The 17,675-nt window shown below is 43.4% G+C and overlaps 1 long non-coding RNA gene across 1 annotated transcript; it reads right to left on the bottom strand.

Annotated features, from left to right (window-relative positions):
- Positions 1–734: 734 nt before the first annotated feature.
- On the bottom strand, positions 735–17,458 carry LOC309327105. The gene is made up of 3 exons (XR_014150411.1): positions 15,925–17,458; positions 3,539–3,601; positions 735–3,012 (listed from the first exon to the last, which is right to left on the bottom strand). It is a non-coding gene; the product is annotated as an uncharacterized lncRNA (long non-coding RNA).
- Between the last annotated feature and the right edge of the window lie 217 nt (positions 17,459–17,675).

Genomic DNA, 17,675 nt, shown 5'->3' with positions numbered 1-17,675 from the left:
GCCCCAAAGGATGAGGATGGAACCTTTCAGTGGGTACAAGTTGGTTGGTGACTCTGACAAGTGGAGACAATGCTAATTTCCCAGGGACTCATCTGTGTAACTTTGGAGGGCTGGGGAAAGTGTGTGTATATATTAAAAGTGTTGTAAACAAAGTAATAGAATAATCTATTACGGCCCTTCCCATTTTTGGACTACAACTCCAATAATTCCTGCTAATTGGCAGTTCTGCCTAACAACTGCATTACTGGAATAAATGAAATGGCGTGGTAAGCCTGAAAAGTCAAATCAGGCTGATCCATCTAAGTAATATTTCAGAGGTGCAGTTTTAATTTAATTTTTTTGCTCTGGTTCCTTCACAATTGCTGCAAATAGCCCACTCTAAACTTCCCTTGCCTGACCTCTTCTGGGATATAATGACATTGCAGTCCCGAGATAATAATATCCTTTCTCAGTGTCTCCCATTTGTTAAACGTGACAGTAAAACCTTTGCTTGCAGTAAAGACTTGCTTATTGTTCTGAAGAAAATGGACAATTGGGCAATGGCAACTGTCCCTCCTCCTCGACCCCCCCAAGCACAGTTGCCAACTTGCATTCAATAGAGAAGTGTGATGCAGAAGCCATGGCAATGGGTCCTGGCACTAAGCTATTTTGTGGTAGAAGGTTGGCCATGGGACCTTGGTCTTCCAATTTACTACCTTGCTAAAGTGGTTTACTGACAAAACTGGTTGCTTTCCTACCTACCAGGTGCAGCCATTGCAGTATTGGTGGTGGTGGTTGTTTTATAATGAGCCTGTTTCTGTGCATCAAGAGCCAGCCCAAGCTCCCGGATCTGCTCAGAAACTTCCAGTTAAAATCCTCAAGGAGTCAGTCCAATGCAAATGGCACCCCAAACAGAAACACATGCTGTGCACAAAGGCATAATCCCACAGAAAGTTCTCTGCAAACCCCATTGAAATGAATTGTCCAGGAGGTTGGCACCTCTGTGGAGCTGCTCTAGGAGAACCTCCTGAAGGACTTGAGTCCCATGGAGTGACTCTTGTCTCTCCAACCCTTCTCACTCAGCGACAATCATTTGGGGTGGCCGCCTCACCTTGCCTATCAAAGTTGGGCTGCCTTTAGTACACAAACAGGCTCCATACTTCCTTCATGTCTGCTGCAAAGCGATATTCTTGCACTGCTCCTGTAGACTACAGTGGGGTTTGCAGAATTGTGCTTGTTCAGTCTCCTCTGCCTTTCCCAGCTCCGACACCCAAATCGCCAACCATTAAGACATAACAGTGTTCACATCCTGCCGACTCCACTTTGACTCTTCTCTGGATCTTGTCGCTTAGTACGACGAACCCAACTAGGCCTGCTCTCCACACCCAAGCCTATGCATGCTCCTTAATGGTCTGTGCACTGTGTGCCTTGCACAGCTCAGTGGAAGAACACAGGCTTCCTCCACGTTCATCTCAGGCATATACAGGTAGGGATGGGCGAGAATCCCGTCTGAAACCCTGCAAAGCCACTGCAGTGTAGATGGTAACAATATTGAGTTAAGCGGTCTGCTTCCAATTTTCATGTGTTTCACTCTACCAAAGCGCCAAAAACGCCATTCACAAGGGAACGTGGAACGCTGCCTTATGCTGAATGAGACAATTGTAGCTTCACTAACAATGACTGTCAACAGCTCTCCAGGGTTTCAATTAGGGGGTCTTTCTCAGCACCGCTGGAATACACCTGAGAAGGCCCTCTTCCTCACAGCCAGGCATAACACATCAGTCTCCAAATATTTATTGCACACACAGGTTGATGCAGCACTGAGAGCCAGTGTGGTTAACTGACCCTCGGCCTAGGGCCTCGGTTCGAATCCCCACTCAGCCGTGAAGCTCTCTAGATGACCTTGGGCCAATCGCTGCCTTATGGACAGGGTTTTGAGGATTTAATGAGGAGCAGGGGGAACCAAATGTATGCCGCTTTGGAGGAAAAAAGTGGGATGTAAATGCAATCAGTAAATGAATAAAATAAGGGTGGAGGTGATTCCTCCTTTGTTCAATTCCTATGTGTGTCAGGGCACTGGATCAGGGCCAGGTGACAGCCCTAACCTGGTCTTCCCATTGCTTTGCACATCAGACCATTGGATTGGGTTCTGAGGTTGAACAGAGCAGTAGTCTTCATTCTCCCCAAACAGCAGGGAATTGTAAGTGAAATCACTGTACCATCTCTCGCCCTGCCACGACAGAGCCTGGTTTGGGAAAGGTTAATAAGTCATCCATAAATGACTCCCCAGCTACAGGCCATATGATGCATTTTATTGTACTTAAATATTTTTCTTTCAGGGGCCGCCTTACGTGCAGCTTGCTGCGTGGAGCCAAAGTTTGTTGTTTTTGCAGCAAGATTTGGCCTTGCTCCTTTATTTATAGCATGGGTGGGCGAGGATGGGGTGGGGGAATGGGAGGACATAGCATTTGTTTCACATTAGGACCAAAGCGAGCGCTCGCAGCCTAGCAGATGAGGAAACTTCCTTCTGCATGACTACATGGCCAATGTATGTAAATACACCAGAAAAGGGAGGGGGGCGCGTGGGTCAACAGGCGCCAGAGAACTGTTTTGATTTGAAAATCACAGGGAACTGAAACACGTCCATTAAAAAGACACAGAGGGAGGAAAGGATGTAAAATTCTGAATCTGCATTTCTAACATCTGGAGATTGTAACAAAATCAGGTGCTAGGACAAAAACCTTTCTGGAAGGCACGTTCCCTCAGCCCAGGTGTGCAAAAATGATGGCGAAGCAATATGCTCTGAATCGGTGTTTCTCAAACAGCAGCCCAGGATGTGGGCTCATTTTCAGGTGGGCTTCACTATTATGGCCTGCCAGTTCATCCTGCCTTGCCTGTCCCAACCTTCTACCTGTGCTGTAGCCTTTGGGCCCAACCAAGGTTTGCATCTACAACTACTTAAATGCTGAGTAAAGTTTGCCGGAAGACAGCGATTGCAGGCTGGGGTGGCAGGTGGACAGGAGATCATCCCTCCTGTGATGGGAAAGGGCCAGAGGAGGTGTTGAAGGAAATCGCAAAGTGATTGATGTTAGATATTAGAAATATATTTATTATTGATAGTAAACAAACAGGGAATAGAAATGAATGGGTAAGAAAGAAAAGGTATTCTAGGAAAAGTAACTGAATGCAAAAGGACAGGAGAGGAAAGATGAAATAAACCAGTGGGTTTTTTGCGGTGCAGGGGGGATAGAGTACAATTTGCATGTGACAAGAGTGGGAGAAGAAATCACAGAAGACAGGTAAAATATTTTTAAGAGATGTGGGGATGGGAAGGGAAAAAATATAAAACAAAAAGGCTTTTCCACTTAAAGCAAATCAGCTTAAAATGGAGAGGCTGAGTCACAACACCTCAAGAGCAAATGCCTGTTTGAGGAAACTTGAGGAAAGCTGAGCTGTGGAACTCCTTGCCACAAGGGAAATTGTCCTGGCAAAAGAACAAAGCAATTTCCAAGGATGGATTAGATATCGGTAGAAAGAGAAGTCGGTAAAAGCCATCTACCTCCATCTAACACTATTTTGTGACTGACAGGCCCCAGCAAATTCCAGTCCTCTCAAGTGGATCCTGAGGGCAGAAAGTTTGAGAATCGCTGCTCTGATTTATATGCTCTTCTACAACTAAATTAAACTTTTGAAGCATTAAAAAAAAGAGGTGAATTTGATTACAGCTGCTTTCAAGAGGACTTGTGCATCATGCTAGAAAGCGGAGTTGCTTTCACCGGTAATTTTAGACAATGGACTTAATGGTCTTACAGGGCGGAGGCTCTTTTAATGTGTACTGTTTTGCTTGCTTAGAAAACATGGTCAGCCAGGCCTGTTTATTCTGTTTGGTGGGGCCCTGGGCTTCTGCTCCTACAGCAACAGCACCACTGCTAAGAAGGAAGAAAACAGGGTGGGAAGGATATACTGTATTAGGATTAAGAGAGGGCGAAAAAACAAAGTTGGGGTAAACAGCATCAAAAAAGGCAGGAAAGGAATGAACTGGTGCAACTGTGGATTGTGAAGCCATGGTGGTGCAAACCCTATTAGCAATAGGTGTATCTGAAGAAGTGTGCATGCACACGAAAGCTCATACCTAGAACTAACTTAGTTGGTCTTTAAGGTGCTACTGGAAGGAATTTTTTGTTTTGCCTATTAGCAATAGTTTGCTGGAGTCCAATCACGATCCTCCCCCATTGCCCTTGGTGTGCAATGGCATCCTGAGTGACAGACAAGGTTGCCTGATTCAGCTGTATGAAATTTATCCTATGGAAAGCAAAGGTCCTTAGCACCCTCTCCTGGCCTGCTGCTTCTTCCACCACCCTCTCCCTCTTTAGAAACACAAATATGTCCCTGGGATCAGGAAGCGTATTTGTGGTCCTGCATCGCCACCTACTGGCAAACATTGGTCATGTCGTTTCACATTTGATCCACACAAAATCCCAACAGTTTCTTTTTTTTCATGCATACCAACAGTTTCTCCTCAGATGGGTTCAGGCTGTGTTAAGCCCCTGGATTTGGGTTTTCACTGCCTAGTGTTTTATCTTTCCTGTTCTGAACTGGGATGCTTTTATGTTGCTATCTTAGGAGGTTGTGTGTTGCACACGTATTAATGGAGCATGTCAATAGCATAGTGTATCTGAGCATGTGCAGAGTGCATTCAGCTCACCTCCAAGAAACCTTAACTGGCTTCTGCACATCTGGGATGAAGGGCTTAGTGCTCCCATGTCAGAGATAATGGCATCCAAGCAGGTTTTGGCCTTCTCTTTCAGGGAATTAACCAAAGGGTTTTAAACACCAAGACACCTGTCACTGCTGCTTATAATATGATCATGCATGGTGCTATATGAGGAAGGAAAACACTGGGTAAACTGCTGAGCAGTGAGATGGGATTCCCGGTCTTTGGTACTGCCCTTAGAAAAAACGTATTGGTCAGGCTTTCTATGCCCTGTCCTGTTTTCTTCCACATAATTGGTAGCGGGGTGATTCCCTAGAAGACCAGAAAGCTGAAATTTATAGTGCAATACTCAGAGGCTCTTAATCTCAGGGTTGTGGGTTTGAGCCCTGTATTCCTGTATTGCAGGGGGTTGGATTAGATAACCCTCATGGTCCTTTCCAACTCTACACTTCCATGATTACCAGATACGAAATGCAGATGTTATCAGCCACTTTGTAAAGGCTTTTTTTTTTTTGCCATGAAGAGCTGGATACAACTCCCTAAATAAATAAAATAAAATCATAATAGCAGAGAGCAGCAGACAGCAAGCCCAAGCTCACTTTCCACAGACTGTAGCTGTGTGGGCTCCCCCTCCTCATCACTAGGGGGGCCAAATGCAGACGAGGACTGGGCTCCCTCACCTTGAAGAGGGGATTCCATTAGGTTTAGCTCATCAGGCCCGGAACAGAGCTGGAAGTTTGTCAAATTTGCAGCAGTAATCTATAGCTTGCTTGTAAGAAAACGTCAGAGAAAACACTTGGGCTCTGATCCAGCCAAGGTAGCAGGTATACCGAACAGGCCCAGCTAGGGCCTGGCATAAGAAATCTAAAAGGTCCCTCTTCTTCCTTGGGTACAATTACCAATTACCAAGATGTCCTCTGGTAGAAGCCTCATGGAAATGAAGAGAAGTCTTTTGCACAGCTCCCATCTATTTCAACAGGGCTTCCTGATGGAATTGTGCATTGTGGATCAGATCTCTTTGCTTCCATGGGCAGAGAGCATCCAAGCTGCATGCCTCATCTTCCCTCATAACTGTGCTGGCCTCTTGTGCAGCAACACTTTAGGATGGGCTGAAATTCAGCGGCAGAGCATGCAGAAAGGCCCAGGTACAACCCCCAGCATCTCCAGGTAGGGCTGGGAACGTCCCTTGCCTGAAACCCCCAAGAGCTGCTTCCAGTTCAGTGCAGGCAATATTCAGCTAGATATCGGTCTGACACAGAATAAGGCAGCTTCCTAACACTTCCCACTCCTTGGATCAGCAGCGATGGGTATGCAGACATCCGCTGCTGGCACAAGACGGGCAACACCCACCAGCGTACTGACACACACATAAATGCACCACTTTGGCATGTGCACCAAGTCTGGGCAATAGGCACACTGAGAGATGCAAATAGGCCCAATGTTATCCCGGTGAATTTCATGTCTGAGTGGGGATTTGTTTTTGTGTTGTATTGTATTGTTTTTATTCTTTGTAGTGTTTAAATTGTTAATAAATATTATTTTTTAAAAAATGAGTGGGGAATTTTTTAAAAAATGAGGAACGGCTAAGGGAGCTGGGCATGTTTAGCCTGGAGAAGAGGAGGTTAAGGGGTGATATGATAGCCATGTTCAAATATATAAAAGGATGTCACATAGAGGAGGGAGAAAGGTTGTTTTCTGCTGCTCCAGAGAAGCGGACATGGAGCAATGGTTCCAAACTACAAGAAAAAAGATTCCACCTAAACATTAGGAAGAACTTCCTGACAGTAAGAGCTGTTCGACAGTGGAATTTGCTGCCAAGGAGTGTGGTGGAGTCTCCTTCGTTGGAGGTCTTTAAGCAGAGGCTTGACAACCATATGTCAGGAGTGCTCTGATGGTGTTTCCTGCTTGGCAGGGGGTTGGACTCGATGGCCCTTGTGGTCTCTTCCAACTCTATGATTCTATGATTCTATCATTTGAACCCTGGTTTTCTTAGTCCAACATTCTTACCACTACACCACACTGGTTTCCATCAGATATCTAGGGAGACGGTCAGCACCCATGGGTGTAGCCAGGATTTTTGTTAGTGGGGACAGGCTTTTGTTAGGGGGGGGTCAGAACCGCAGATTTGTATTGATTTTGATTGATTTAGGGGGGCAGCTGCCCCCTGCCCACCCTGGCTATGCCCATGCCAGCACCCTAAGACACTTACAGAACACAAACCCAGCTCTGTCCCCCTCAGCCTCTTTCTCAGTTGTGGCTTTGCTTTAATATACAAACCTAGTTTACACTTCTCTCTGGCTGTGGGTGAGATAAGGATGAGTCAACCACCACTTAGCCTTCTTGGACCATCTTAGCTCCTGTGGAGGCACATCACCTGAACATTACTGGTTAACAAACCATGCTTAAACCAAAAACCACCAAGCCTAAGAAGTTTCCCCAGGTATTGCCTCAGGACAACCCACACTCAGACCCCCTTGCGGCAGAAATCTGATAGAAACTCCTCACAACAGTCTGCCTTTCTTCCATGGCATTCAAGGCACTATTTATGGTTCTCCAGGCAGTCTCTCATCCAGCCACATTGACCAGACTCAGAGACATAGCTGTCAATGTTTCCCTTTTTTTAAAAGGGAAATTCACTTATTCCAAATAGGATTTTCCCTTTTAAAAGGGTGAAAGTTGACAGCTATGCTCAGAGCAGCTTAGCTTCGCTGTGCATGTTATAATTCTCTTTTGAATATCTGAATCTACCGTAAAAGAAAAGCTGTTCTGCTTTAAAATAATAATTTTTAAAACCTCAGAATATTTCCCCTGCAGGTCACTTGCACGCATACTGCTTCTTATTATTCAGCTAGTGCAGAATGGTATGTCATAACACTCAAAACCAGTTCCTGATGTTGGAAAAATGAACCTTTGTGCTGGACACGTTGCTAGGGCATCTCATAGAAGACAATCTCCAGGTGGAGTCAGGTGGCCAAGGCTAAGTGCAAATGTCAGTTCATTATTTATCCTTTGCTTGTTACATTTCATGCACAGGACCTTGCACCTCTGTTTTGAATAAGAATCAATTCAGCCTTGAGGTCATTTGACACTCACCATTTCCCCTGTGGCTAGCAGATAGCATCCTGGTATGGAGCTTTTGAAATTGCAATCCTATACACTCGCTTACCTGGGAGTAAGTCCTTGCCCCACTGAACTTAATGGGCCTTACTTTTCACTAGCAATGTATAGGAGTACACTGAGAATTCCTCTAATTTTGCTCATTAGTAGCAATGTTCACGGGGGGAAAGAATGCAGAATGTTAGGTGCATGAGGACTGTTGATGCTTTGATAGTGAGTGTGAAACGATGGCTAAAGAAGGTTGTGGGGTAAACTATGTGAGTGAAGCTGGATTTGAGCTAGGGCCTCTTTCAGTGCCAGGATTAGGCCTTAGAATGTGCAAAGTAGTCATCATGAGTGCCTTTAAGCATGTGCAGAGTGCATTCTCGGCATTCAGTAGCAGCCACAAACAGCTACCACTCATATCTAGGAATAAAGATACCTGGGTGCTGCCACACAATACATCCTATGATTGTGCATCATTAGGCTACACACACACACTCCCACCAGTGTTGGATTTATGTATAAGCTAAACAAGCTATAGCTTAGGACACCACTCTCTTGGGGGCCCCCCAAAAAATTAAAGAAAAAAAATTTGGGTGTACATTTCCAAAATATAAGATAAAAAACAAATAAAATAAAAGTTACATACAGCAACAGTGTTTTGTGTTGTGTAAGCTCCTATGATGTAAGTAATGGGCCCTGTCTGCTAGCCTGCTCCCTAAAATATCACTGGTTTGCTCATTTCTATATATAGGGTGCCTATATATAGAAATATATATAGTCTCTCTCTCTCTCTCTCTCTCTCTCTCTCTCTCTCTCATAAAATGTTGTTGACAAAGGACAGCTGGACATATAAAGGGACCCATTACCTTCAGTAGCTTAGGACCTCATCAAACCTAAATCCGGCCCTGACTCCCACCCTCTTCTTTTAGACATTAAGCACTGGGAAGGGGATCCTAATGCTGTAGAGCAGGCATAGGCAAACTCAGCCTTCCAGATGTTTTGGGACTACAATTCCCATCATCCCTAATCACTGGTCCTGCTAGCTAGGGATCATGGGAGTTGTAGGCCCAAAAACATCTGGAGGGCTAAGTTTGCCTATGCCTGCTGTAGAGAGAACCAGATTGGTTATCCGAGTCCTGGGTCTTTTGTGCTGACCCTTCCCTTTTCAACAATTCAAGCCCCCTGCTTACAGGGCAGTTGGGCACATTGCAAAGCACACTATACCACATATTGGGCCCAGAAAATCCTGTTGGCACTCCATGGATCAGAATATGCCCTGGCAAGAGTCAGAGTTTGCTTCCCCCCAAAAAAAACACACACACCACCCTCTGCCTAAATCTATACATATAAATTAGCACATGCAAATGTTATGACTCAAGTCTTTTAAGTGTTTAGCAACACCCTAAGAACCTCTGACAGCCGATATGTACCTGCAATTAAAATGACCCTTGCCACTACCAGAGAAACAGGGTGGTAGTCAACGCTAGACCTACTCATTGAAGTTAATGGGCACAACTAATATAAGCTCATTAATTTAAGTGGGTCACCCACAGCCCCAGATTGCCTGCCCACTGCAAGGCCACCTCAATTTATTACAAATCTGAGATAAAAGAAATACAGTCGTACTTTGGAAGTCGAATGGAATCCGTTCTGGAAGTCTGTTCGACTTCCAAAACGTTCGGAAACCAAGGCACGGCTTCTGATTGGCTGCAGGAAGCTCCGTCGGACGTTTGGCTTCCAAAAATAGTTCGCAAACTGGAACAGTCACTTCTGGGTTTGTGGTGTTTGGGAACCAAAACATCTGAGAACTAAGCTGTTCGAAAACCAAGGTATGGCTGTACCTTCTGTGTACTTCTCAATAAGATTATTTGTGGCATCTATATGTCTTGTTCATGTATTTCCGCCCCAATAATTTTTTTAAAAAAAAAAATTCTCCCACTACACAAATTTAGGACTCCATAGTGTGTTGCAGTCATGAGTCTCAAAAGAGCATGTGGTAGTTAATTCCGGACTCTGCAGCAGATAGTGTATAATATGCAGTGAAAAACTCACAAAAATATATTTCAGTTCTGGACAAACTCTTTCGGAAACTCATGCCCACATAAGAGGTCAGAAGAATAAAGCATATTTCCATCAACCCAAAATTCCTACCTTAATCAAATAAACAGTTTTAATTACTCCCCCAGCCAGATACTGGAACAGCGACCTACAGTGGCTGATTGGGCAATTACAAGTTACTGCTGTCAAACATATTTAACTGTGTGAATGTAAAAAAAAAAAAAGGGGGGAGATTGTTGAGACTGTCAGAATTCAGTGGAAAAATAATTGCTAGACAATTACTAGAAGAGGCATTGACAGGATTCACTGAGGAATGCTGACAAGCTTCAATTTCTGACATTTATACTGTGATTTACAAAAACTACTGGTTCCTTACTACAACTTCAATCCAGTTTTTAAAAATCTGTACAATAGGCATGCACCCCACTCAAAATGCACAGCACCCTCACTAATTAAATCATCACATCACAACTACCAAATATTGGATGATAGATTGATTAATCTTTTTTTTTAAAAAAAATGAAGGCTCAATCAGTGCCATGTTTCTTCATTTCAGGAGTTCTGGGTACAACCTACAATCTATATAGCACCTAGTACAGCATCATTTGCATTTCTGCTACATTCTGCCATGTTAAGGCTACCTAAAAGCTGTCTGTATGGCTTCAATATCAGCCAACTCACACACACACGATTTACAATCTAACCTAATTATGAGTTCTGGAGAACTTGAATGCTTGCACACTATTTTGTGACATCTTGGATGGCCTAGTAAAGGTATGTGCATTTTGGAACTAAATAGTTAAATTCTCTTCCTCACCCGGAAGATAAGGAAAAGCATCACACATTTATTTCCTCTGCAACCTCTTTTGTATTAAGATAGAACTGAGCTGTGTTGGGGGGAGGGGCTCCTTCGCTCTCTGTTGAACCTTGTATCCGAAAACTTGGAATTATATTTGAAATCCATACCCCACCTAAATTTAATAAGCTGAAATCCCCAAGAACCATATTTTTCAAACTTTGAGTCAAACACCTGGCTTCTGAGATTATATTAAACTGTTTAATTGTATCAATGGAGATATTTTAAATTTTGCTTTTATCCTTTAGAAGGTTGTTTTGAATTTTGAAGCAGAAAATCCTTCATTTTTAATCAACTTTAAAAAATAAATAAATCCCTAAATATTAGGCTGTAGCAATTTTTAGGGGGGGGGAAATCTCATAAATGATTTCCCTATGCAACACAACACCACTCCCTCCTATTAAATTTGTTCCTATTAAAATTTGAATTGCAGATCATATCTAGTTTAGTTCTCTTTAAAATACATAACATTTGAGAATATAGACATATGTTTATATGTATATACTGCCCTTTTATCAAAAGATTCTCAAGACAAATCATCATCATCACGGCATAAAAATAAATAACAGCTAGGCACATATCTGACAAAATTTAAAATTCAGATTTTGAAGTCTTCTGATTTCCCAGTACCTACTTGCAGGCATGAAATCTCAAAATCTGAATGAGAAAGTGTATGTGTTTCTTGGTGGTTTTTTAAACAAACCAATAAATAAAATCTGAACATAAACTTTGTTCGTTTTAGCAGTTCCAGGAACAGAAGAATCAAATAACGGCGAATTAATTCTCATCAGCCTCTGTTTTTATAGTTTCTATCCTGAACACAAGCCTATGCCATTGGCTGACAGTCAACAGGGCACCTTCTCACGGATTGGTCCTTAGTATTGACAGTGATGGATGGACTTATCAAGGATTGGCTAGCATCACAGCTGGGCTGCTCCTGCTGAAGGAGGACTTTATGATTAATTAAGCAGTTCAGTCCCTTGAGGAAACCAAGAGCCTCATCAGTGGGTTTCCCTTCCTCCCTTCCCCCAGTTTCAAATGCTTGTTCACAAAACGAGGAAACATAAATGGTATTATATCAGTGGACTGAGTTCTCCAAAGAATACGGGGGGGGGGGGTTGCCCTCTTGCCCCCTTCTTGTCTCCTATATCTGTGCAAAGCAAATTAGCCTTCACCAGTTCTCATCCCCAGTGATCTCTTCCTATTTTCCCCTACCACTTCAAATCTCTTTTGTTTCCCAGCCATTGTTAAAATGCACACTCCAGTCCAGAAAACCCAGAAAACTTCTGCGGAAACAGGTTTCTGCAGTCAGATCTGCTATTCTAGGTGTGCGCAAAGCAAGGGATATGGTATTTCCTGCAGTCCACATGAGAGTGAAGCTCAGTTTAACACTGTAAGAAGTACTGATAACTGGGCCTGCTCAGAACTTTTAACCCTAATTACTGAGACGTAGACATCAGTTGCATTGCATGAAGGACTTTGAGCACTTCAACATCTATATAAAAGATGGTGATTGCTGATTAAGATGAGGTTTGTTTTTAGAGCATCAATGAAATCTTGAAAGGTGCTCCTTGTACTGTGTACATTCACTCCCTTTCTGCCTCCGGTAAAGAGGTTTGGCAGGTTTTTGTATTTCAAAAACCTAAACCCGATTGATCAAAGGGAACACTAAGTGAAATGTGTCTCAAATCACTTAAAACTATTGTCTAACTTCAGCTTAAGATAATTTCTTTAACTTCCAGTGGTGTGAGAAAAGCATTTCTTCGTTCCCATTGTCACCTCTGATCAAACAGGTTCAGCACATTTTTGAAACAATACGAAAACCTTCTCAGCAGATGAGAAAGTGAGATGAGAGTTGCTAGCTTTTTTGAGTCTGCAGGCTTGACACCTCCCCACACAACCAAACACGCAAAACAACCTATTATATTGCTTACAATAGAATGCTTCTTTCAGACCTAATTACAGCAGAGCAAGGGGACTCAGCAGTCACATGTGCCAAATCGGCAACAACGCAAACAACTTCCAGTTGCATCAAAAGAGCTCTGCTCTGCTTTCAGCTGGATTCTGCATATAGGGTTGCCCCATTCCCCCCAACCCCCAGCTGTGTTCCTAGCCTTTCCCTTAACAGTAGACTGTCATACAGAAATTACACAAGGGAAGTTTTGACTGGCATGGGAGGTAAGAGGTGGGAAATAGGTCTGCCTGCCAGGGACAAACTGACAGCCACATCTACAGCCACTTAATAGCACCTTCTTCTTCCATTTAAATCCACACATTCCAGAGTTGAGTCCTGGTTTATATTCCAAGTTTAGTGTTTCCCCAACGGGCGGGCTGGGGGATAAAATGCCCTTTACTTTGCCAAACATTTGCAGCCGCAACTCCAGGAGTTTGATGGTTTTCACCAGGAGAGGGAGCTCGAAGACAGCTGCTTTTGGACTGAGCTTCCCTATCCCCAAAACACTCACAATGAAAAGGAGGGGGGCATAGAAATATTGGAGCTTCTCTCCCAATATTCTCTTTGGAACTTTAGTATCTGCAAAGGGGGTGGGGGATTTCGATTCAGGTCATGACAGGAGCAAAGGGTTAAATCCATACCCAGTGTGGGACGGGGCTCTTCGTGGCTGCTGTTTACTTTAAACGAAAAAGGCAGGGAAGCACTTTGCACAATAATGACACATCTAGTTGGACATCTGCTGGAAAGTTCTCCTGTGCAATTCTGATTGAAATGAATGGGACCTGTGAAAGAGCCAAGTAACAGGCCCTGGCAGGCAAGGATGGTGAATGTGGGGGATTTGATTCTGTTTCCAGTTTAATGATAAGTTATCCAATTCACACTTCTTGAACCAATACACAGACCAAAACACAATTCTCCTTTGAAACTCATACTTCTGCTGATGTTGCAATGGGGTTCTCCAGCCATACAATGTGTATAAAATCCACATTTTAGAAGACAGTGAGCTTAAAAATACATATACTCCTGAAAGCAGCATACAATTATGCATTATATTAGGGATAAAGGTAAAGGGACCCCTGACCATTAGGTCCAGTCATGACCGACTCTGGGGGTGCTGTGCTCATCTCGCTTTATTGGCCAAGGGAGCTGGCGTACAGCTTCCGGGTCATGTGGCCAGCATGACTAAGCCGCTTCTGGCGAACCAGAGCAGTGCATGGAAACGCCGTTTACCTTCCCGCTGGAGTGGTACCTATTTATCTACTTGCCCCTTTGGTGTGCTTTCGAACTACTTTCCTGCTTGGCAGGGGGTTGGACTCGATGGCCCTTGTGGTCTCTTCCAACTCTATGATTCTATGATTCTACTAGGTTGACAGGAGCAGGGAGCAAGCAACGGGAGCTCACCCCGTCACGGGGATTCGAACCGCCGACCTTTCGATCAGCAAGTCCTAGGCTCTGTGGTTTAACCCACAGCGCCACCCGAACTGCTTACAAAACTCTGTGTATTGGCCCAAACTGCATACAAACATGTTTACATTAGGAGAAATTCGCACTAAAATGCTGATGAATTTTTCACAAGGATTTTTCTAAAAGTGCAGATTGCTGAGACAATGTAGAGAACTGAAGATTTGCACAATGAGAAACGGAGAGAACCCAAACTGACAGATGTGCCCATACCTACTGCCTGCTTTGTCAAAACAAAAGGTGGAGAAAAAGGGATTCTCAAGAACAACAATTTTTTTAAAAATAAATCATACTGCAGCAGGACGATTAATAATAATGGGTCTTATTATAAACACATATTGCTGGGTATCTTGCAGTAGGATGAACTGGCCAGTGGGTGGTAGTAGGTTTGGTCTTGCACTTGTGCTTTTAACAGCAACTTGATCTCCAGAAAACAGCCAGTGAACATTTTCAATGAACGGAGATAAACAGTGTCATGCAATGGCAGTTGCTAAAGAGACCAGAGAAGGGGCTGCCTAAAATAAGTTGGCAACTGTGTTGTACAGTGATACCAAATATATATAGATATTCCCAAGACCCACGCAGGTTCAAATATAAAAAATGTCATCTAGTAAACTGTATGATTGTAGGGGGTTGTGGCTGTGGCTGTGGCTGTAGTTTTTAAAAATTACCATCTCTTTGTTAAAAACTGGGGCAAGTTAAGAATGGTGGAGGATCTCAGCAGGTGCCACTGTTGAAATGCCAAGTTCTTATTGCTCAGGCAAACTGTTCCTTTTCTGCAATGATTCAGCTTAGAAGCTGTTATGCAAAGAAACCCCAACCAATTGTGTGTCAATGATAGGGGAACCTATCTGATGCTGTCATCTAATCTTGGTTCTCCCATAGTTCTTCTGTCTCTTTTCAAACTGCATAATATCTCAATTGTAATAGAATCATGTTTTAAAAATCTATCAGTAGTAGTCTTTCCCAGACATTTCCATAACTGCAACAGCGAAATTAGCATCTGGGGGGGGGGGTTTAAAACTCAGCAAAATGTCTGGGTTTTTGCAAACAGAACCAGGAAGCTCCACAATTTTTTTTGTTTGGATTTTTACTTCTTTAAATATAGCAACCCTAAACAGTAGCACAAGCTCTGCAAGTGTAGTTTGCCTTAGCACTAGTCTTCAGCTTTTTTGATGAGGTTGGTTTGCTCAATAATGCAATAGGTGGGTGAAGACACACACAGCTATTTCAGGACATGTCCACTGTCACCTTTTGGGTTGGCACCATTTTATCAGCATGGTTTTGTTTTTAGAGTGCATTGCAGCAACCCAGCCTTGACCACACAAACAACATGTGAAGGCTGTTGGCTTCATACCCTGAAGGGTCTTCTGAAAATGGCTGGTCAAACGCAATAGAAACATGATTCTGGACAAGATACACCATTTGTCAGATCCAGTAGGGCTTTTCTTAAGTTTTCAAGTTTGTAGATAGAAATGAAATATGCTACACTTTCTGCCTGTTTGCTCACGTGAGATTCCCAATGCATATGCTATTAAGTCCATTACAGTGGTACCTCGGGTTACCATACATACACTTCGGGTTACATACGCTTCAGGTTACAGACTCTGCTAACCCAGAAATAGTGCTTCAGGTTAAGAACTTTGCTTCAGGATGAGAACTGAAATCATGCTCTGGCGGCACAGCAGCAGCAGGAGGCCCCATTAGCTAAAGTGGTGCTTCAGGTTAAGAACAGTTTCAGGTTAAGTACGGACCTCCGGAACGAATTAAGTACTTAACCCGAGGTACCACTGTACTTACTGGAGGTGTTGTGCTGTTTTGGGACCCACAGTCTTGACTGGCTACTGATTTGGATGGCAGGTGCCGTCAGATGCTCTCTGAACAGAAAAGTGGTATACAGCAAATAAATAGTAAATTTGCAGAACTAGGCCAGTAGTGTAACTTGGGGTGGGGGGAGAGACTTAACCTGGGTGGAAAATGGTAATCAAGAATAATGCAAGATACACCATCAGGAAGAACTTTCTAGTGGTAAGAGCTGTTTGATGGTGGAACAAGCTACCTCAGAAGGTGGTGGACTCTCCTTCATTGGAAGTTTTAAAACAAAGCTTAAATGACCATCTGTCAGAGATTGTTTAGCTGTGACTCCTGCACTGTAGGAGATTGCACTAGATGACCATTAGGATCCATTTCTGATTCTACAGACAATTTTAAAATTAGCGGAGTGCTTTCTTTTTCATCCGTAAGGATTCAACCTTTTTTAAAAAACCAAACAAACAGTTATCAGTTTGCTCAGGGGTTTATTAAGAGCAGCAGCAAGTTGGGTGGATTGACTTGTTTCAGGTTTTCACTGCCTTGGTTCTCATGACCTAATATAGTAGAGAACATTCAAGTACTGAATTATGATGGTAGGAGAGGAGAAAAATGGAAGACTTGTGAGTTTGGCCAACTGTTGCTGCTTGGACAGTACAGGTGTCCCCACACGAGACTAGAATGCCTGTACATGCAAAAGCTGTACAAATATTAAAAAACAATAAATGGTAAATTGTAGAACTTTGAGGCATGCTAGGTCAACTCGTCTTGCAGCAACCAATTTTTCTGCACCACTGTATATTTCTAGGGCTGTACTGGGTCTTGTACCCCTCTAGAAACTAGAGTGAAAAAATATGCTTAACTAACAAGAGTATGGGGAAAAGCTTCTGTCATTGCTATCTGGAAGTTCCTTACGTGGGATACACAAAGGCCTTCTCTAAGCAGGGACTTCAAATGAGGCATCTGTCAGCAATGCTTAAGAGACTTCCCATATAAAAAGCATGCAAAGAACAAAGCCAGTAGAGGAGCAGGGGCCAGAAACCCGAGGGCAATCTCTGCATTGCTGAACCTTTCTGCTGCCAGCACTGTAACCCAATATGTGTGCCTCATCCTTGCATCTTATCCTGTCGTGCCCTGAGAGCAAGTCCCTCACTCTTTCCTCGACCTCCGTCTGACAAGCTGACAAAGACAGAGCTACAGTCAATGGACTCTGGAAAAGGCTGTACAAAAGGCCCATCAGGTCCGTGGGAGACCAAAGGGGGCCTTGGTGCGGCTACTCCTTCTGTCATGGATGGGGACATCACGTTGACAGGCCCCTTAAAACATAATATAGCAGCTTCCTGTGCCCGGCCTGGCTTCACTCTATATGCCACCTTGAGGTAACAGAATGTGTTCTCAGAGGAGGGTATCTTAGGACCTGAGAATAACAATGAAGGAAAAGCCTCTTACTGTATTCAGGAATCTGATTAATTTCATACCCTCAAACATTTCTCCAATGAAAATAGGGACATCCTATTCAATTATTCTTATTAGTGCTATTTTCGAGAAAAAGAGGTGTCGGAACTCACCATGAATGCCTCAATGTTCTCTTATAATGGCAATGGCACCCACCTGAGAGATGCCGGAACGGAGTTCTGGTGAGTTCCAGCTGAAAAAAAGTCGTTATTATTATTATTATTATTATTATTATTATTATTATTATTAATTCCCCCCCACCTGACTGGGTTACCCCAGCCACTCTG

Source organism: Podarcis erhardii, assembly GCF_964252035.2.
Source record: "Podarcis erhardii genome assembly, chromosome: 13".
Taxonomy (NCBI): Eukaryota; Metazoa; Chordata; class Lepidosauria; order Squamata; family Lacertidae; genus Podarcis; species Podarcis erhardii.
The sequence above is the reverse complement of the archived record's forward strand: the minus strand, read 5'-3'. Positions and strand labels throughout refer to the sequence as shown.